The following is a 21,809-nucleotide window of genomic DNA, read 5'->3' on the forward strand; positions in this document are numbered from 1 at the left end:
TTTTGGGCAAATCACTTTTTATTCTTTTTGGGTCTCACTTGCCTTATCTGTAAAATATTATTGTGAGGAAAAGTGTGATTGTATATGCAGAAATGCTTTGTTAACAGTAAAATTCATACTTTTTTTCTTTTTTCAATTGGTGTTTACCAAGTTCATTTCCACTCTAGTACCCAACATGGCATCTACCAGCTATTTGAAGAACAGTTAACAGTTGTTGGATGAATGAGTGGATTTTGTCTTTAGGTCTCAGGGTTCTGTAGCTGGTATGTTACAACTGAGAAATGTTTTACAATGAGACTTTGTTTCTTGAATTTTCTTTCTCAATTGTGTTTTGTGTGTTTTAAAAATATTTATTTATCTGGCTGCATTGGGTATCGAAGCACATGGGATCTTTAGTTGTGGCTCATGGACTCTAGTTGTGGCGTGTGGGCTCAGTCATTGTGGCGTGTCGGCTTGATTGATGCCACATGTGGGATCTGAGTTGCCAGACCAGGGGTCAAACCCATGTCCCCTGCATTACAAGGCAGATTCCTAAGCACTGGACCAACAGGGACGTCCCCGTAAATTGTATTTTTGCTAGGTTTTCTGTTTTTGGAATTTAATGGAAAATCAAGACTCACTCACTTTGTTGTATTCCAATTTGGACTGCTAAGGCAGTTTATTTTGTGTTTTTCTGATATGTTCCTGGCAGCTAGAAATTTTTGGACAGTTCCAAAATGGTAAATTTCATTCAACAGTGTGCATGTGGTGGCTTTTTTTCTTCTTCTTCTTTAATAGCACTGCTGATTCTCAGATGTGCCCATCTGTGGTTTCTTTTTTAAGGAATTTCTAATACAACACCCTCTCGATGTAATTACTCTTGATGTTTCCGTGATAAAGCCTAGCTGTCAGGAGAAGAAACTCGCTGCACTTCTGCATACCAGTGCCGGTGGGGGAGCGCTGACGTGTCAGAGCATCTTACCAACTTCAGATAAGTCACTTGTGTTTTCTGTTGTTGTTATTCAATCACTACGTTGTGTCCAACTCTTTGCCACCCCATGGACTACAGCATGCCAGGCTCTCTTGACTTTGTACTTTTGCATTCCAATCCCCTGTGATGAGAAGGACTTTTTTTTTTTTTTTAATATTTACTTTTTAAAAAATTTGGCTACGCTGGATCTTAGTTGCAGCAGATCAGATCAGTTGTTCAGTCGTGTCCGACTCTTTGCGACCCCATGAATCGCAGCACGCCAGACCTCCATGTCCATCACCAACTCCCAGAGTTCACTGAGACTCATGTCCATTGAGTCGGTGATGCCATCCAGCCATCTCATCCTCTGTCGTCCCCTTCTCCTCTTTCCCCCAATCCCTCCCAGCATCAGAGTCTTGTCAGATGAGTCAGCTCTTCACATGAGGTGGCCAAAGTACTGGAGTTTCAGCTTTAGCATCACTCCTTCCAAAGAAATCCCAGGGCTGATCTCCTTCAGAATGGACTGGTTGGATCTCCTTGCAGTCCAAGGGACTCTCAAGAGTCTTCTCCAACACCACAGTTCAAAAGCATCAATTCTTCGGCGCTCAGCCTTCTTCACAGTCCAACTCTCACATCCATACATGACCACTGGAAAAACCATAGCCTTGACTAGACGGACCTTTGTTGGCAAAGTAATGTCTCTGCTTTTGAATATGCTATCTAGGTTGGTCATAACTTTCCTTCCAAGGAGTAAGCATCTTTTAATTTCATGGCTGCAGTCACCATCTGTAGTGATTTTGGAGCCCAGAAAAATAAAGTCTGACACTGTCTCCACTGTTTCCCCATTATTTCCCATAAAGTGATGGGACAGATGCCATGATCTTGGTTTTCTGAATGTTGAGCTTTAAGCCAACTTTTTCACTCTCCACTTTCACCTTCATCAAGAGGCTTTATAGTTCCTTTTCACTTTCTGCCATAAGGGTGGTGTCATCTGCATATCTGAGGTTATTGATATTTCTCCCGGAAATCTTGATTCCAGCTTATGTTTCTTCCAGCCCAGCGTTTCTCATGATGTACTCTGCATATAAGTTAAATAAACAGGGTGACAATATACAGCCTTGATGTACTCCCTTTCCTATTTGGAACCAGTCTGTTGTTCCATGTCCAGTTCTAACTGTTGCTTCCTGACCTGCATACAGATTTCTCAAGAGGCAGATCAGGTGGTCTGGTATTCCCATCTCTTTCAGAATTTTCCACAGTTTACTGTGATCCACACAGTCAAAGGCTTTGGCATAGTCAATAAAGCAGAAATAGGTGTTTTTCTGGAACTCTCTTGCTTTTTCCATGATCCAGCGGATGTTGGCAATTTGATCTCTGGTTCCTCTGCCTTTTTTAAAACCAGCTTGAACATCAGGAAGTTCACGGTTCACATATTGCTGAAGCCTGGAAGTGCTGCACGTGTCCACTGGAGAAGGGAATGGCAAACCACTTTAGTATTCTTGCCTTGAGAACCCCATGAACAGTATGAAAAAGCAAAATGATAGGATACTGAAAGAGAAACTCCCCAGGTCAGTAGGTGCCCAATATGCTACTGGAGATCAGTGGAGAAATAACTCCAGAAAGAAAATGAAGGGATGGAGCCAAAGCAAAAACAATACCCAGCTGTGGATGTGACTGGTGATAGAAGCAAGGTCCGATGCTATAAAGAGCAATATTGCATAGGAACCTGGAATGTCAGGTCCATGAATCAAGGCAAATTGGAAGTGGTCAAACAAGAGATGGCAAGAGTGAATGTCGACATTCTAGGAATCAGCGAACTGAAATGGACTGGAATGGGTGAATTTAACTCAGATGACCATTATATCTACTACTGCGGGCAGGAATCCCTCAGAAGAAATGGAGTGGCCATCATGGTCAACAAAAGAGTCCAAAATGCAGTACTTGGATGCAATCTCAAAAACGATAGAATGATCTCTGTTCGTTTCCAAGGCAAACCATTCAATATCACAGTAATCCAAGTCTATGCCCCAACCAGTAACGCTGAAGAAGCTGATTGAACGGTTCTATGAAGACCTACAAGACCTTTTAGAACTCAAACCCAAAAAAGATGTCATTTTCATTATAGGGGACTGGAATGCAAAAGTAGGAAGTCAAGAAACACCTGGAGTAACAGGCAAATGTGGCCTTGGAATACGGAATGAAGCAGGGCAAAGACTAATAGAGTTTTGCCAAGAAAATGCACTGGTCATAACAAACACCCTCTTCCAACAACACAAGAGAAGACTCTACACATGGACATCACCAGATGGTTAACACCGAAATCAGATTGATTATATTCTTTGCAGCCAAAGATGGAGAAGCTCTATACAATCAACAAAAGACCAGGAGCTGACTGTGGCTCAGACCATGAACTCCTTATTGCCAAATTCAGACTTAAATTGAAGAAAGTAGGGAAAACCAGTAGACCTTTCAGGTATGTCCTAAATCAAATCCCTTATGATTATACAGTGAAAGTGAGAAATAGATTTAAGGGCCTAGATCTGATAGATAGAGTGCCTGATGAACTATGGAATGAGGTTCGTGACATTGTACAGGAGACAGGGATCAAGACCATCCCCATGGAAAAGAAATGCAAAAAAGCAAAATGGCTGTCTGAGGAGGCCTTACAAATAGCTGTGAAAAGAAGAGAAGAGAAAAGCAAAGGAGAAAAGGAAAGATAAAAACATCTGAATGCAGAGTTCCAAAGAATAGCAAGAAGAGATAAGAAAGCCTTCTTCAGTCATCAATGCAAAGAAATAGAAGAAAACAACAGAATGGGAAAGACTAGAGATCTCTTCAAGAAAATCAGAGATACCAAAGGAACATTTCATGCAAAGAGGAGCTCGATAAAGGACAGAAATGGTATGGACCTAACAGAAGCAGAAGATATTAAGAAGAGATGGCAAGAATACACAGAAGAACTGTACAAAAAAGATCTTCATGACCCAGATAATCACGATGGTGTGATCACTGACCTAGAGCCAGACATCCTGGAATGTGAAGTCAAGTGGGCCTAAGAAAGCATCACTATGAACAAAGCTAGTGACAGTGATGGAATTCCAGTTGAGCTGTTCCAGGTCCTGAAAGAGGATGCTGTGAAAGTGCTGCACTCAGTATGCCAGCAAATTTGGAAAACTCAGCAGTGGCCACAAGACTGGAAAAGATCAGTTTTCATTCCAGTCCCAAAGAAAGGCAATGCCAAAGAAAGTTGCAGCATGTGGGATCTAATTCCCTGACCGGGGGTTGAACCTGGGCCCCTGCATCGGGAGCACGGAGTCTTAGCCCCTGGACCACCAGGGAAGTCCAAAAAGGACATCTCTTTTTGATGTTAGTTCTACAAGGTCTTGTAGGTTTTCACAGAACCATTCAGTTTCAGCTTCTTTGACATTAGTGGTTGTGGCATAGACTTGGATTACTGTGATGTTGAATGGTTTGCCTTGGAAATGAACCGAGATCATTCAGTCATTTTTGAGATTGCACCCAAGTACTGCATTTTGTTGACTATGAGGGCTACTTCGTTTCTTCTAAGGGATTCTTGCCCACAGTAGTAGGTATAATGTTCATCTGAATTAAATTTGCCCGTTCCTGTCCATTTAGTTCACTGATTCCTAAGATGTCAGTGTTCACTCTTGCCATCTCCTGCTTGAGCACTTCCAATTTCCCTTGATTCATGGACCTCACATTCCAGGTTCCTAGGCAGTGTTGTTCTTTACAGCATTGGGCTTTACTTGCACCCCCAGACACATCCACAGCTGAGCGTCGTTTCCACTTTTGGCCCAGCCTTTTCATTCTTTCTGGAGCTATTTCTCTGCTCTTCCCCAGTAACATATTGGATACTTTCTGACCTGGGGGCCTCATCTTCTGGTGTCGTATCTTTTTGCCTTTTCATACTGTTCACGGGGTTCTCGAGGCAAGAATACTGGAGTGGTTTGCCATCCCCTCCTCCAGTGGACCGCATTCTGTCAGAGCTCTCCGCTAGGACCCATCCGTTTTGAGTGGCCCTGCACGACGTGGCTCGTCACTTCTTTGAGTTGCGCAAGCCCCTTTGCCGCAACAGGTCTGTGGTCCATGAAGGGGAGTTGTGTTTCAGCACCCGGCCAGAGAGACAGAGATGAGCTTAAGGGTATTTCAGTAGGTCAGATGTGGCACAAATATCGAGAGTCTGGGTATTTTTGTTTGTTTATTTTTGGCCGTTCTGGGTCTTTGATGCTGTGCACAGGCTATCTAGTTGCGGCCGGCAGGGGCTGCTCTTCTTTGCAGCCCATGGCCTTCTCACTGCAGTTGCTTCCCTGTCGCGGAGCATGGGCTCTGGAGCACAGGCTCAGTAGTTGTGGCTCATGGGCTTAGTTGCTCTGCAGCTTGTAGAATTTTTCCGGACCGGGGATCAAACCCATGGCCCCTCCCTTGGCAAGTGGGTTCCCATCAACTGTACCACGAGGGAAGTCCCAGGAGATTTTTAAAGAGAGAGACAACCAAATTATGTTTTAGCACACCTGTTTGTTCCCTGGAATAGCGCTGTTACTCCTCGAGAGAGGCTGTGTTGTGCGCACAGCCGTTTCTGGAGAGGCGGGTTAGGTAGAGGGGAAGCAGCAGCCCGCCCCTGGTCACCTGGTCCGGTCATGCAGTCTGTGTGGGCCGGCCACGACCCAGCCCCTGCCGTGGTGACTGGCTCAGGTGCAGGGTGACTGAGTCCTCTGTGGAACCCCTGCTGGGCTAGAGCTGTTAGGAAAGGTGCCGTCATGTCGGGATCAAGAAAGCCTCAAGTCATTGTAGCCCTCTTTCCCACCATGTGAGTAAAGACCGTCTGAAAATGAAGCCAGAGAGGGTGGTAGGGTTCAGCAGAGGCCAAAGAAACGGAACTCGCCTGGCGTCGTCAAGCCTGGGTGTCCCGTGTGCCGTCCTGCTCAATCCAGACTTAGCCAAGAGCCTTATCTTTTTTGCACTGTATGAACTTATTCCATTTTTCCCCGTTAGTGTCTGTCACTTACAACCTAAATAATCCCAAATAATTCAAAACCATGCAAGATAAATAAAAACAGAGTAAAACCTGTACCGTTTCTACCTCCAGAGGAGATGAGTGCCCCGGTAATCTTCACAACTGTCAGAGCACGTCCACTGGATTGTATCCATTAGGCTTCCAACAGAGGATTGTGGTCTGGGACACTTGTGGACTGAATTGTGTCCCCCTGTATTTGTGGGTCGAAGCTCTCAGCCCCAGTGTGACTGTATTTGGAGATGGGGCCTTTAAGGAGGTATTGAAGGTCAAACTGGTCATAAGGCTGGAGGCTTCGTCCACTGGGACTGTTCCTTTAAGAAGAGCAGAGTCTCCAGGAGACCTGCAGAGGGGAAGGCTGTGTGAAGTGCAGGGAGGGGTGTCATCCACAGGCCAGGGGAGAGGCCTCTCAAGGAAGCCGCCTGTCCATACCTCTATCTGGACTTTGGCCTCCTCCTCCTATAAGGAAGGGAGTTGCGACTGCTGGACACCCAGTCTGTGGTATTTCATTACCGCCGCCCAAGCTGACTGATGCAGACACATTTAAGAGAATAGGATGCTCAGGCGACTCAGGATCTCGTCTGAAGACAGTCTGTGAAGGGCTTGGGGGGTACTTTCAGAAGAAGAAAAGGCATCTTTAGAACTGAAAAAGCTCTTGAGCTCTCCTCTGGCTCATTGCGCTAGGAGCCACATTTTTGGACCCAGTATTTAAGTACTTTTAATTTTCACTGGGGTCCCTTGAGGCACTTCCAGCGGGAAAGGGAAGTAATATTTACTGAACACCCTCTGTGTCTTGGGCAATTTATAGTTATTATATCTTCGTTTATCATTCAGAGCTAGACCATAGGATACAGATGGGACAGCTTCTGTAAATTCCGCTACTAAGTGCCAAGAGCTCTATTTATAATACGTTATTTAATTAACACCACACTCAGCAAGTTAGGAATTACCTCCCTCTTACAGATGAGGAAACAGAGCGGGAAAGGGTCTGAACTTGGGCGTGATCGCCAGGGTAGCTCTCAGCAGAGCTGGGTCTAGGACTCTAATCTGACGACTCCTGCTCTGTTGCCTTTCTCCCCTGCCCTGTAAGGAGGGGAAGTGCAGCCCCGGGAAAGCTGAGGACCCGAGGCCCAGACAGGGCAGAGCAAAGCCAGAACAGACTCCCACACACGGTAAACGCGCTTCCCTCACAAGAAGTTAACCGTTTCTATGTATCTTCCCGCTCTTTTTGCTTTGACATTTTCCTACCTACCTCAAAGTTTATACATCAGTCAGTCAGACCTTCGCTGGAGTTAGAGACCAAGAGGAAAGGCTTCCCCGGTTAACTCTGTTGTTCTCACGTGTAATTCTGATTTGGTCCACGAGTAGCTCCGTTCGTCAAAGTCACTCAACTGTCCTGTGCCTCAGGTTCTCCCTCTTTCAAATTAGCATGGCATGGTGAGCATGGAAGAGCTGACGAATGTGTCAAGTCTCACACTAGAAAGTCATGTTGTCGTTACTACATTCATAATGTAGGAATATGTAATGCACAGTCATGTATGTTTTGTCTTTGAATATGAATGTGACTATTATTGGCAATAATAGTCCGCCTTCTGATGTCCCCTTTAATTGTAAGACCTTCAGGAACACAGTATTAATTAAAGGAGGAAGTGGTGTGTGGCAGCATGGAGAGGATACATTTAAAAGCTACAAGAACGCCTGGATGTGAGACTGTGCTCCAGCAAGCCGTGAGATGTGGGCAAGTCCTTCACATGGCTTTGAATGCCCTCCCTCAATGCGGTGATGGATAGCCTCCCACGTCTGCCTCGCAGGACAGCTTCCCTAACCAGAGGCGTGATGTCTGTGCCTTCATTACAGTGTGGGGAGAGGAGGGGGAGTGGAGCACGCTGTGTACCGTGGCCTGGCTCCCGGGCGACTTGCCACTTGCCAGTGGCCTTGAGCCGCTCCTAGCTCCAGTTCACTCGTATCTAAAACGCAAAGAATGATAACAGATGTGAAGAGTCCAGTATGCAGTAGGTGCTCAGGAAAAGTCTTTAGAGAGAGACGATTATTAGACGTATACCCCGGATATGACATTTTCTATAATATATCACCAAGTGGCTTGCACCATGGATTTGGACCCGATGGATCAATTTGTCTTAGTGAGTGTATTTTTCCAGATACTCTTTGGTGAACAGTTTTTTATTTTTGTGAAAATGCGAATGCCTGTCTTAGAAAACTCTCTGAAAGTTTTGCTTTTGATTTGCAGAGAGTAGAACATTTCTAAGGCGGGAATCAATTACTTAAGCACTGACAGAGTGAATTGAATCAGAGACTAGTGAATAGTGGTGCCGTGTCCTCTAGAGCAGCCCTGACCGACAGAAACAGAACCCAAGCTGCAAGTGGGAGCCATGTGCAGTGTTTTAAATACTTAATCGCCCTGTTAAGTAAAAGGAACAGATAAAATTAATTTCAGCAATCTTATCTAAAGTACTGTATCTAAAATACTATAATTTCAACACGTAATCAACATATAAATTACTGATGAGCTATTATTAGACGACTTTTGGTCCTAAGTCTTTGAAGTCTGGTGTGTCTTTTACACTAGTATCACTCCTCAGACCTGCCCCATTTCTGCTGCTCCTGGTCACATGTGCCTCAAGGCATGGCTTTGGACCCTGCAGCTCTTGAGTCCCCCTGAACTGAGGAGGAACTCAGACCTCTGTTACATTATTGCATTTAGCAAATGGACTCGAAATTGCTGAGCCAAATAGAATCTCCAGATTTGTGCAGTTTCCTTGCTCTGTATTGGGTTTCACTGCTTTTGGAGGTTTCCAAACGCTCCGTGAATTACTCCTGGTTTCTCTGTTCCTGACGAGAGCACCGTGGAGACTCTGCCCCCTTTAACCCCCATGTCTGTGGGCAGTGGTCCCTGAGCAGGAACACCCCGTGACAGGGCTTCAGCAGCAGCCCCTAGCTCGAGGCAGCCCCTGTGCTTTCTGTTGGGGGAGTGGGAATGCTCTTCCTGGTGACTTGGAGCCCTTTTGAAAAACTAATGGAAATTATTAACAGAGTCGCTGAGAAAGTCCAATGTGCTTAAGCCACAACGTGGTGTGCAGTTTCAGGGGAATATGGATCCAGGAGCCAGGCTGCACACCTCCAGCGTCGAGCGAGGCATGTGGCGCGCCCCCATTTGTGAGGGAGGGGAGGGTGGGCTCACAGCACACTGGGCCGTGCACAGGGCAGGCAGAGAAGAGACGCAGAGCTGGCACCTGCAGCCCCCAGACAGAGCTTGCTAATTTAAAGTCTTTTAATTCTTCATGACTCGCGACTTTTCTTAAACACAGAGGTTTTGCTTAAACACACACACGCAGCAGCAACCCCTCTATCCGGAATCCCATGTTAGAACTGTCCAAAGACTTCCCTAGGGCTCCAGTGGTAAGACTCCGTGCTGTCAGTGCAGGGGGTCTGGGTTCAATCCCTAGTCTGGGAACTAGGTCACAGATGCCCAGGAGGAAGATTGAAGATCCTGTGTGCCTCAAATAAATATTTTAAAAAAAAAGAGGATGCACTTTCTATTTAAAAAGAAAGAAAGAAAAAGCTGTTGAGAAAGCTTCATACAAAGCCATAGGAAAATAAACACGGGCTGAGCACTCCCAGGCTGCCGGGAAGATAAAGTCAAACCTGGTGACTCCCCTCGCGGAGCCCACAGTGGCAGACCCAGAAACAGACCTTGTCGTGGGATCCGAGCTGCAGACCTGGGGTGGGGGACCTGACGTGCACGTGCTGCTGGGCGTATGCTGAAAAGGCTCCGGCAGAGACAGGGCCTGACAGTGGTCCTCCCACGTGCTGGGGGCGTGGGGTGGGGACAGGGATGGACCAACAGGGGACGAGACCGGCTGGGGCACGTGCCAGGAATAAGCTCCCCAGTGCTGAGGCTTGGGAGGGCTTTATACCACTTCCCGCAGGAGAGCCGTCCTCTTCAGAGGGCTTTATGTGAGGACCTGATGTCATCAGATTTGCGTTTTACCCGGTTATCCTTGGAACTGTGAGAGGTGGGTTTGAAGGCGCTATATCTGGAGACAGGGAAGCCTCTTAGGAAGCCAAGTTAGTCCAGGTGAGAACTCCCGGGGTTTGATCTGGGCTATCAGTTCTTGGCAAATAATTCGATGAGGAATTGGAAAGGATTTCTAGGTTGCCTGCCAAATAAGTTACAGGAGCCTTTATTAAAGTAGAAACTCTTACTTACCTGGCAGGGGAGATTCCATGATCACGAAGGTGGTTTTCCCAGGGCGAGGCTTTCCATTGCACTCTGGATGTGCTGACCCCTGCGATTTCCCCAAATGTGGGAGACATGACAGCATAATTTGTGGTCGTGGGGACTGCATTCGTGCTTTCCCCTAAGGGGGAATAAAAAGCAGAAACTGTTCAAAGAAAATCTGGGCACAGAGACGATGACAGAGGAGCTCATTCCAGCCGGTGTGTTGATACCACCCCATCCGAGGGTGGTGAGCCTCCTGCATGGGGTTGATGAAGTTAGAGCCGCCTGTGAAAGGGCTATGGGAAAGTGGGGGACCACTGAGGGGCAGGAGCCAGACGAGGAAGCTTTGAGGGGATCTCTTCTTGTCAGGACACTGAGGCAGAGAGGGGACTCGCTTGTCCGAGGCCAATGGGGGACGGATGGGAGACTCAGGACCAGCTGCCCAAGTCACGTGCCTCCTGGGCTCTTTCTTCTGTGCCCCAAGGGCAGTGTCTCTTGAGTTTAGGATTTTATGGAGGCTGCTAGCACGTGAGATTAGCAGGGCATCCTTCTTGTTTACAGGGCAGGGAGCATCTAGGAAAAGTTCTGGGTGACAGTTCTTATCCCAAAGGCCAGGCTAGAAAAGGTTTCTTTATGTACATGTATGAAACAGCCCATTGCTTTGTCCTTGCTTTGCAGGATACCTGTGGCTTCTAGGTCTGCTGTCGCCTCATCAGTCCCAGGCAGCATCAGAATCAGTCACCTTATTAGATCATCTTACAGGTGATGAAATAGGCCAGGGGTAGAGAGGTGAAGGCAATGGCACCCCACTCCAGTACTCTTGCCTGGAAAATCCCATGGACGGAGGAGCCTGGTAGGCCCGGTCCATGGGGTCACGAAGAGTCGGACACGACTGAGCAACTTCACTTTCACTTTTCATTTTTATGCATTGGAGAAGGAAGTGGAAACCCACTCCAGTGTTCTTGCCTGGAGAATCCCAGGAACGGCGGAGCCTGGTGGGCTGCCGTCTACGGGGTCGCAAAGAGTCGGACACGACTGAAGCGACTTAGCAGCAGCAGCAGCAGCAGCAGAGAGGTGAAGAGATTTGCCTGGGGTCCCTCTGCTGCTCAAGGACAGAGCTTGCGCTGGTCTGTGTCTTGTGGTCCCAGGGTCAGGCCATTTCACGGTCACAGACTGTACTTCCTTCATCCAGTAGTCTTCCATTTAAACAACTGCCCGTGTCTGGTCCTGCATTGGGGCCTGGGGCTGCAGAGATGACCAAAGCAGCGTCCCACCCAGTGACTCAGTTAGGGGTGGTTTCCCAGAGGACACAGCGCTGCGGTAGACACAGCTGGATGGAGCGAGGTGGTGTCTGCCCTGTCTTTTCCCTTGCGGGTTCACAGGTAGGTCTGTTTGTTGTCAATCAGTTTGGGCAGGACCTTGAGTAATCATTTCCTGGCTATGAACTCAAAGTTGAAAAAGAGGCTGGTATTGGTGGGAAATCGAGATTATTAAAATTTTAGAGCTCAAAGGCTTTGTGAAAGTTGATGATCTCCTGGGGATGTGGAGTTGATGATCCCCTGAAGGCCTGACGGCTAGAGCAGCTAGATCTAGTCACTGTCGCATATATGACTTCAAGGCAGCGACTTCGAAGACACTCCACTGAAGTGTCAGGTGGTAGCAGCGTGTGCAAACACAGATACATTAGTTCACAGATGGCAGGCCAAGATGATAGTGAAAGGTTGTTGTTGAATCACGCGAATACACCAGGATTCTTGGCCCCCGGAGGAGAAGAATTCAATCCGGGGCCAGAGACGAGGCTTGATCACTCAGAGGTTTTGTGTAATAAAGTTTTATTAAAGTATAAAGGAGATAGAGAAGGCTTCTGACATAGGCATCAGAAGGGGGCAGAAAGAGTACCCGCCTGCTAGTCTTCAGCTGGATGTTACATAGTCACTAGCAGTCTGTTAATGAAAGAAAGGAACGTCTTAAAATTCAGAATGGCACCAGGCCCCTCACCCATAAGATGCATTTTGGGATAGTCTTGGCGCCAAATGGTTTATCCTGGGCCATAAAATGATTAACTTGAATCTTGAAGAAGAACAGATCACCATACAAATAGTTTCATTTACATAGATTAGGGGAACAATATCCATACTGGTTTGTCAAGTAGGTTCTGGGCCAAGAGGCGGAACCGACTTGGAGACAGAGTTTGGGGTAAAGGCATAGTACATTAGCATAGCTTAAGACGAACATTTCCGTAAGAAAAAGGCATTGGTTATCTCTAGGCTCAAGAATAGCTAACTTCAGGCCAAACCAGGTGTCATTATGGCAACACAGTATTTTAAGAGAAACCTCCCTTTAAATTTGTATAGAGAAGGAAAAAATGTTGCTAGTTTGTTTCCTCCTGCCGCTTAAGAGAGATAAAAATGTCTGACACTTGCAGGCTATTTCCTCCATTTGGAGACCCCTGGCCTTCCTGCCTGTTACCCTGTCAATAGGGGTTTTTTTGGTTTTGTTTTTTAAATTTTTAAATCATGAACTCTGTTATTAGCTGGATCTAGACTGATGAAATTGAAGTGCAATTCAGTGGAAGTTGAAGAGTCCCCCAAACTAGGAAGTGCCCACCCAGGGTTGTATGGAATGTGATTCCACCACTCTGCCAGAAAGATCACACTGTAATGTAAAGTAGCAAACATGATGTTGTGGTGTGACTTTGATTTGGCTTGGTGATGGGGAAAAGGTAATTCTTGCAAATGTTGCTACTTCATCGTAATTACTTGCGGTGAAACTTTGTCTCGAATTTTTCCCATTGCACTGAATGAGCTGCATTCCTTAGTTGAGAGCTACTGCTGGAGACCCCTGTGAACAAATAAACTGGCACCCGGATAAATGGCCTTCCCTGTATTTCTAGAGCTCCATGCCCCTCTGACAAGCTTCTCTGACAGTGACATGTCCTGTTTTTCAGGAGTTTTTCCCCATTCATTGTTTTATTTAATCTTCACAAGCAGAGTGGAAACAAAGAAGCTGACTCAGACCAGACTCAACATGGTGTGAGCCTCAGTGCCGAGTGTGCTCAGGGGACCTGCTCATCCCACCCCTCATTTTAAAGCTTAGATGACAGTCCTGGAAGGTGACTCGTTTCCCTGAGACCTGGAGCCCGGCAGCTGTAGCCTGTGTGTCCCCCGTCCACCACACCTGCCCCGTGCGTCCCTGAAGCCCGGTGAGGGCATCAGTCACAGGAGAAACGTTAGTGGGAGCTAAGCCGTCAGCAGCAGAACTGCCTGAAACAGCAGCCAGGCTTTTTGAACAAAGATATTTTTTAAGAAGACAGTTTTTTTTTTTTTTTAAATTAGCTCATTAACAAAGTAATTCTATCTCCTGTCAGCAGAGGCTAAGGAGCTCAGCTATAGCAGCTGCCTCCCTAGTAACAGTTTTCATTGGCTACCCTCAGAAGCAGCATCATTGGCTTCTGTGGAATAGAGAATTTAAAAATAGACTGGACTTGGTTTGCGGAGCAGGGAGGGCTCCTCAAGGTAAGCTGGCGGTTCTCTCACTGTGAGGACAGGCAGCGATGCACAGAGAGGCGGGGGCGCCCTGCAGTTAGGCAACCGGCCTCCAATCAGGGCCTCCGCCTCCACCACCGGGGGCCTGCGTGCTTGCCCTCACAGCGCAGCCCTTTCAGAGGGACCTCCCCCCTCTCCGCGCCCCCTTTGTGGGCTGCATCAGGCTGGGGCGAGGTGCCTGTCAGCTGCCCGAGAGGGTGCTGACCGAGGCCTGCCCTGCTCTGCAAGCTCCGGAACGCTGGGTAAAGCGTTTCATCCTTCTGAGCTTCAGAAAATATGTTTTTATCTTGGCCTCTTCCACCACCGACCTACCGCACTGATGAGACTGTTGTGATGACTGAGAGTGTGAAACCAGCCTCTTTAAATGCAGATCGCTGTAGAAATGTTAAAGGCTGTTCTAGCTAGGAGTCAGAAATAGACCTCCACTGCCTGCCTCCTCCTCTGCTTTTCTCTTTCCCCTAGTCTCTCTCCTCCCCCTCTCCCTGTTGGTGCTGCTCTGACTCCAGGTCTCCAGCATCAGCCAAGCTCCTGCCCCAGCCCCTGTCCTTCAGGCTCGTTTCCTCTGCTGCCCAGGTGTAGAGCGGTGCAGGCTGTATGACCTGGGACACCTGTCTGAGGTGCCAGGAGACCTGCGTTCAGGTTCCAGCCTCTCCACTAACTCGCTGTGGCTTTTTAAATAAGCTGCTGCTTCTCTGTGGGCCTGTCTCCTTTTCAGCAGGCCTGCTCCACATTGGCACAGTTGACATTTGGGCCCAGGTGATCCTTTGTTGTGGGGGCTGCCCTGTGTATTGCAGGCTGTTTACAGCGTGGTCGGTCTCACCTGCTGCATACCAGTAACCTCCCTGGTCGGGAGCCTCTGCTTTATAGCGTTGCTGTTCAGTTGCTAAGTCCTGTCCAACTCTCTGACAACTAGGCTCCTCTGTCCATAGCATTTTCCAGGCAAGAATACTGGAGTGCGTTACCATTTACTTCTCTAGGGGATCTTCCTGACCCAGGGATTGAACCCATGTCTCCTCCATTGGCAGGCGGATTCTTTACCGCTGAGCCACCAGGGAAGCCTCACTGATTTTTAAGAGTAAGGGTAATCATAAAACCAGGACCCACTTTGCAGATTCTCTTGAGCATCATATGAAATAGAGTGAGATATTTTCTAAACTCTAGCACGGTCTTCTGCTGCCTTAATCCCCTGTTCAGGCTGAACGTGCACAGTCGCTGCTCCTAACTGCCCTGCCTGGGAGCAGCGCTCTCCTGCGCACTCAGGTCACCCCGTGCTCTCCCAGCAGTGTCCTTGCAGCCAGCAGCATGTTGCGTTTGACCGTCCTGAGTGCAGGCGTGTGTTTCATTTCACATCACCTGCCTGGTGTTCCGCACAGTGCATGCCCTGTCACAGGCGCCCACGTGTGCTTGTTACGTGAATACATCTCTCCCCTGGGGACAGTGCTTTTTCACTCTTCCCCACCCATCATCTGCTTTGATCCTCGCCAGAACTCTCTCAGCCAGAACGGGCTGGGGTTGCTTCTCTCTCCTCCTGTGGCTGAGCACACGTGAGGAAGGAGGAGATGGGACAGCGAGCCTGGGTCCTCGGTGACTTCCTCCTGCACCGCGCCCCTGCCTGGGGAGCTTGGGGAGGGGACTGGCAATAAGTTCCAGTGTTACTATGTGTCTGCTTTGTTCTGTCCCCAGTATATTAATTAAGACTAAATCACTCCGTGATTTTTGTTCTCCCTGTGAGTCTGTGTTTATGGTTAACCAGCAGAATGCATCATGGAGTGAATCGATGAATTCCTGGAATGCTGTGAGGCCACTGTGAGCCCTGATGATGATAAGCAGTCTTGACAACTTTTTCCTCCAGCCATTATCCTGAATCCCATGAAAGCCAAGTTGACTTCCAGCCTAATTAGAGCAGTAGGTCACCCAGAAGCAGCTCAGAGCAGAACTAAAATCTTGAGAAGAGACCTGTCTGATGTGATGCAATATTTTCCCTCCATCTTGTCATTGAAAACAAAAATGTTGAAATTTCAGGTGTAGGATTCCATTCTCTTTAAAGGCTTCTGAGACAGTGAGCCTGCAAGACTGAAAATGCAAAGGGTCAGAAGAACCCAGGAGACACTGTACAGAAAGGAGGCACTGGGTGATTTGTTGTTGCTCTTCAGTCACAGTCGTGCCTGGCTCTTTGCTGCCCTGTGGACCGCAGCAAGCCTGTCCTTCACCGTTTCCCGGGATTTGCTCAGACTCATGCCCTTTGAGTCCGTGATGCCATCCAGACAGCTCATCCTCTTCTCCTCCTGTCCTCTAATCTTTCCCAGCGAGTCTTCAGCGAACACAGTGTTGACTAAAAATTTTGACAAACAGTAAAAAGAAGTCCTGGACTAAGCATCAGGAGGCTTGGTTTCCAAATTCAGTTTTGCAACCACTGTTTTGAGACCGTGGGCAGATCTCTTTCACGTGACCTGAGCCTCTTCACGAGGCCATTAAACCCAAAGACAGAAACAAGTCATCTGTTCAAAACAGTCCGTTGGGCCAGCTTTGGCAGTCACACAGAATCAAACTCAAACAAATCATTCCATCCAGCCTCCTATAAAACAGATGGCCCTTACACTTAAAACTGACCGGATGGCCTGTGTCAAACCCAAACAGTTTTCCCACTCTAAAGCAGGAAGCATAGCTTGTCCATCTCCGACTCCAGCATCGAGCACATTCCCTGCTTGCAGCCACTGGCCCTGATTACCTCCCTCGGGATCCCATCAAAGCAGCGTTCTGCCTCTCCAGTGAGCTCCATTTCATAGGCCCAGAGCGCGTGCTCTCGCTTCCCTTCGTCTCTCAGCCAGGCCTTATGTGTTCTAATGGCGGCTTGCCTCACTGGCTTAGTCACCCTCCCAGAATGTTTCCAGGGGCCAGTACCTCTCATATTGTGATACCAAAACCTGATCACATCATTCCTTCTGTGCTCCAGCCTGACAGGGCCTGGTTACATACCTCACGGCCTGTATCACTAAATAACTGAGTCAAATACCCATTCAGTGCTCCTGATTCAAATTCTGTGTTCCAATAATGAGATGTGTGTACGATACCAGTAAGGTACCTCGTGATTTTTCAAGATGACTTGGGGAGATGTTAGACAACTGATGTTTGGCAAAGGTGCAAAGGCAGTTCAATGAACAAACCAATGTCTTTTCAGCAGATGTTCAAGTTGGAACAATTAGATGTGAATATGCCCCCAAAAATGAACTTTGACCTAACTCCTACACATTGGACAAAAGTTACCTCAAAATGGATGCTAAATCCAAGTGTAAAATATGAAACTATAAAAATTCTGGGAGAAAACCGGAGACAACCTTCATGACCTAGGGTCAGGCAAAGGGTTTGACCCAAAGCAACCATCCATAAAAGAAAAAAGATGAATTGGACTTGGTCAAATTAAAATAATTTTGGTTTCCTCAAAATTAAAAACTGTTAACTCTGTGAAAAGACACTGTGGGGAGCAATGAAAAGGCACAAGACAGCCTTGGGAAAATGATCGCACACCCCAAGGCCTCGTCTGCAGAACGTGTGGAGAAACTCTCAAAGCTTAGCAGTGATAGAACAGCCTGGGTTTAAAAAGCGGGCAAAATACTGAATGGACATTTCACCAGAGAGGATGTACAGAAGGCAGACAAGCACATGGAGAGACACAGCATCCTCAGTCATCAGAGAAACGCAAGTTACAATTCCAGCGAAGTATGGCAACACGTTTACTGAAACGGCTGAAATAAAGAAAACCCTGACGGTGCCAAGTGCGGGCTCGGGTACGGCTCTCTGGCGTTGCTGGTGGGAATAGAAATGGAACAGCTACTCTGGAAGACAGTGCCATTGCCAGCTTCTTATGAAGTTAAGCATATAGATACTGCATTAGTATAACATTCTATGAAAGGAAACGGTGGCGATGGAGAACAGATCAGTGGGAGAAAGTGGCAGGGGGAGATATGAGCCCGAAGGGGTAGTGGAGGGAGTTTTGGGGGTACAGGAGCTCAGTCTGGTTGTGGTGATGGTTACTCATATCCAGACAGGCATTAAACTCATTCCAAATGAAGTAAAAATCAAAACCAAAGCAAAACAGAAGTTCTGAGGAACAAACAAAAAGCACCAGTAGTTGCAATGATGAAAAATGGTTCCTCAGTGTCCTGCCCCTTTGGAGTTATAGTTATGATTAATAGTTAACTAGCTAATGTGTCCTGTTATCTTCAAATGCTTATTAAAGCCGTTGCACGTCACTGAAAGGAGGCAGAAGGCTTGGAAACATTCAGATACTCAACTTACAGCTTGAGAAGTTAATTGTTCTTGGGCCAAGTTCCTAGACTTCCCTTAAAGCCTGAGCACAGTTCAAGTTCATGGGCATTGCCTTGAAGTCACAGAGCACGTACACTGCAACAGCTAGATTCCGGGAAGGCCTTTTTAGTCAGAAATCCCGTTTCCTTCTATTTTCACTTCGTTCTCTAGAAGGCTGACATCACTTGAGAGTTGTCACCCTCCTTGAGGTCCTTTCTACTGGGATTATTTCTGATGTGAGCCAGAATGGTGAGGTGATTTTCCTCAACAGCCTCCAAGTCCCACCAATTCATAACCAACCCATTTGGAAGCATTGCAGTTGCTATATTGGGGGTGTTTTTTAAATCATAACTTTATTCAGACATAATTTACATACCATTAAATTCATCCAGTTAAAGTGTAGTGTTCAGTACACTTTAATATATTCTGTTTTGCCTCTGTTACCACAGTGAATTTTGGACCATTTTTGTCACCGAAGGGGAAATTCTGTACCGCTTAGCCGTCCTTTCCCATTTCCCCCCAGTCCCTTCCCCCAGCAACCACCAAGCTACTTCTGTCTCTGTGGATCTGCCTACACTGGGCATTTCAGTAAATGGAATCTTGTAGCGTGTGGTTCTTTTGACGGGCTTCTCTCTCCTGGCCTGACATTTTCAGGGTGCCCGCACGTTGTCCCTGCGTCACTCTTGCAGATGATGAATTACACAAGTCCATCCAAGAAGCAGTGCTTCCTCTAGTGCCTCCCCCCAAGGGGACAGAGGTGTAGTGGAGGCATCACTGTGATAAGTGAGATTTGTGAGGTGATGGAATTCCAGTTGAGCTATTTCCAGTCCTAAAAGATGATGCTGTGAAAGTGCTGCACTCAATATGTCAGCAAATTTGGAAAACTCAGCAGCGGTCACAGGACTGGAAAAGGTCAATTTTCATTCCAATCCCAAAGAAAGGCAATGCCAAAGAATGCTCAAACTACCGCACAATTGCACTCATCTCACACGCTAGTAAAATCATGCTCAAAATTCTCCAAACAAGGCTTCAATAGTACGTGAACCGTGAACTTCCAGATGTTCAAGCTGGTTTTAGAAAAGGCAGAGGAACCAGAGATCAAATTGCCAACATCTTCTGGATCATGGAAAAAGCAAGAGAGTTCCAGAAAAACATTTATTTCTGCTTTATTGACTATGCCAAAGCCTTTGACTGTGTGGATCACAATACACTGTGGAAAATTCTGAAAGAGATGGGAATACCAGACCACCTGACCTGCCTCTTGAGAAACCTGTATGCAGGTCAGGAAGCAACAGTTAGAACTGGACATGGAACAACAGACTGGTTCCAAACAGGAAAAGGAGTACATCAAGGCTGTATATTGTCACCCTGCTTATTTAGCTTATACGCAGAGTACATCATGAGAAATGCTGGGCTGGAAGAAGCACAAGCTGGAATCAAGATTTCCGGGAGAAATATCAATAACCTCAGATACGCAGATGACACCACCCTTATGGCAGAAAGTGAAGAAGAATGAAAAAGCCTCTTGATGAAAGTGAAAAAGTTGGCTTAAAGCTCAACATTCAGAAAACTAAGATCATGGCATCTGGTCCCATCACTTCATAACAAATAGATGGGGAAACAGTGGAAACAGTGACTGACTTTATTTTTTTGGGCTCCAAAATATTAAAAAACAGAGACATTACTTTGCCAACAAAGGTCCGTCTAGTCAAGGCTATGGTTTTTCCAGTAGTCATGTATGGATGTGAGAGTTGGACTATAAAGAAAGCTGAGTGCAGAAGAATTGATGCTTTTGAACTGTGGTGTTGGAGAAGACTCTTGAGAGTCCCTTGGATTGCAAGGGGATCCAACCAGTCCATCCTAAAGGAAATCAGTCCTGAATATTCATTGGAAGGACTGATGAAGCTGAAACACCAATCCTTTGGCCACCTGATGTGAAGAACTGACTCATTGGAAAAGACCCTGATGCTGGACAAGATTGAGGGCAGGAGGAGAAGGGGACAACAGAGGATGAGATGGTTGGATGGCATCACTGACTCAGTGGACATGAGTTTGAGTAGGCTCTGGAAGTTGGTGATGGACAGGGAGGCCTGGCATGCTGTGGTCCATGGGATTGCAAAGAGTTGGACACGACTGAGCAACTGAACTGAACTGACTCCATACAGACATTCTGGGGAGAGTGGACCAGAGGAGAGGAGAGGGGCAGGGCCTTAATTTATCTTCGGTGTCTTTCTATGGTTTTGAGTTTTCTAACTTGAAATAAATAGAACTTTAAAGCAAGGAATATCTGAGTGGAGAACTAATGCCTCCTACTTTTTTTTACTTTGTTTTAAGAGAGATCTAGTAAATCATATATTTCTAAAATTTCCCTGGGATGGTTTATTTAATTATTTCTCCCCATTATTTTTTCATTACATGGTTGAAACTACATACGTTTGTGCTCATGATTATTTTTTCATGTTTAATATTTTTCTGAATCCCTCATCATGTTTTTTCTCCTTAAGTTGTTGTTTGATATTAAAAATGCTATCAAGTGTTCTTTTTATTTTTATTTGCCTTATAGCTTTCCATTTATTTTCAGTCTTGAAGTATCCTTTTGTTTTAACTGGCTTATGTTGACTGGATAACTCGGGTTCCTTTTTTTTTTTTTTGTCCATTCCAATGTGTTGTATTCCGTGTCTGTTGACCAGTGATTCCAACCCCTTTACAGTAGGTCATGACTGTTAGGGCAGCCGCTTTCAGAGTGGGGCACGGTCATTCCTGGGGTGGGGGGTGTCGGGCCTCCCCAGGGCTGCACCGGCAGAGGCAGCCTGAAGGGGATCAGTTTCCGGAGCTCCCGGTTCCGTGTGTCTGGGGTGTGCTGACTTCCCTTCCTCACGTGACCCCTCGCGGTTCCACTTTTCTCACTGCATGAAGAGAGGCAGGCATCTCGCTTGCCTTTCCCAAATCTTATGAAGATCGGTTGCTGCAGGATACAGTAACCTTCGGTGGACCAAACAGAGGAGTAATTTGAGAATGCGTTGTTCCTGAAGGAGCCTCCTTCGAGCCAAGTAAAGACAGCATCTGTAGGAAATAGCAAAGGGGGACAGCTCTTGTTTCATCCAGGCTGCCAGTTTTGTGCAGAGTGCTGGGCCTCTACCTGTCTAGTTGTCTGTTCTAAAAATAAGAATTCTCTCGCTGTGGTGTGGATAAGCATGTTAGAGTTGGAAAATTAGTCAAGTTTTTTCTGAGTAGAAAGTGAAACTGATGTGGCCGGACAGTTTGATAGAGCAGACAGGCTTTGCCAGTGAAATTTTAGGGCAGACCTTTTTCATAAACTGAAAGAACTTAAATTGCATTTATAAATACTAAGCATATTTAATGCACGCATACCATGTATGATGTTTCTAAGTATTAAATCCTTTGCAATCATCTGAACTTCCTGTCGTGGTCCCAGTGCGGGTTGGAAGAGAATTTCCAGATGTGAGACAGAATGAGAGGGAAATAAAGTTTATTAGAGTGGGAGACGCTATTAGAACAGCGGGCCAGCTCAAGGGAGAACCGACGTTGAACAGGGGTCCTTAGTCCACTTTTATAGCCAGGGTACAAGGAGTGGGATAGGGGTCTTGCTGGTTGTTTGCTGGTTGAATGAGGCATGTATACTGGGTAGGGGAAGAGTAGGGCAGATGCCTTCTCCCTCTGGGGCGGGAGGGGAAACGGGTTATACTGTTCCATTAACAGTTACAGCATGGGGGCGGG

The 21,809-nt window shown here is 46.7% G+C and overlaps 1 protein-coding gene and 1 non-coding gene across 7 annotated transcripts in view; both read left to right on the forward strand.

Annotated features, from left to right (window-relative positions):
• Positions 1–21,809, forward strand: part of EVL (Enah/Vasp-like) — a 148,259-nt gene that overhangs the window by 51,649 nt on the left and 74,801 nt on the right. The gene's annotated exons all lie outside the window — the stretch shown is intronic.
• LOC133234819 (U1 spliceosomal RNA) lies at positions 10,202–10,363 on the forward strand. Its single transcript, XR_009732317.1, has one exon. It is a non-coding gene; the product is annotated as a U1 spliceosomal RNA (small nuclear RNA).

This window comes from Bos javanicus, chromosome 21, assembly GCF_032452875.1.
Source record: "Bos javanicus breed banteng chromosome 21, ARS-OSU_banteng_1.0, whole genome shotgun sequence".
Lineage (NCBI taxonomy): Eukaryota > Metazoa > Chordata > Mammalia > Artiodactyla > Bovidae > Bos > Bos javanicus.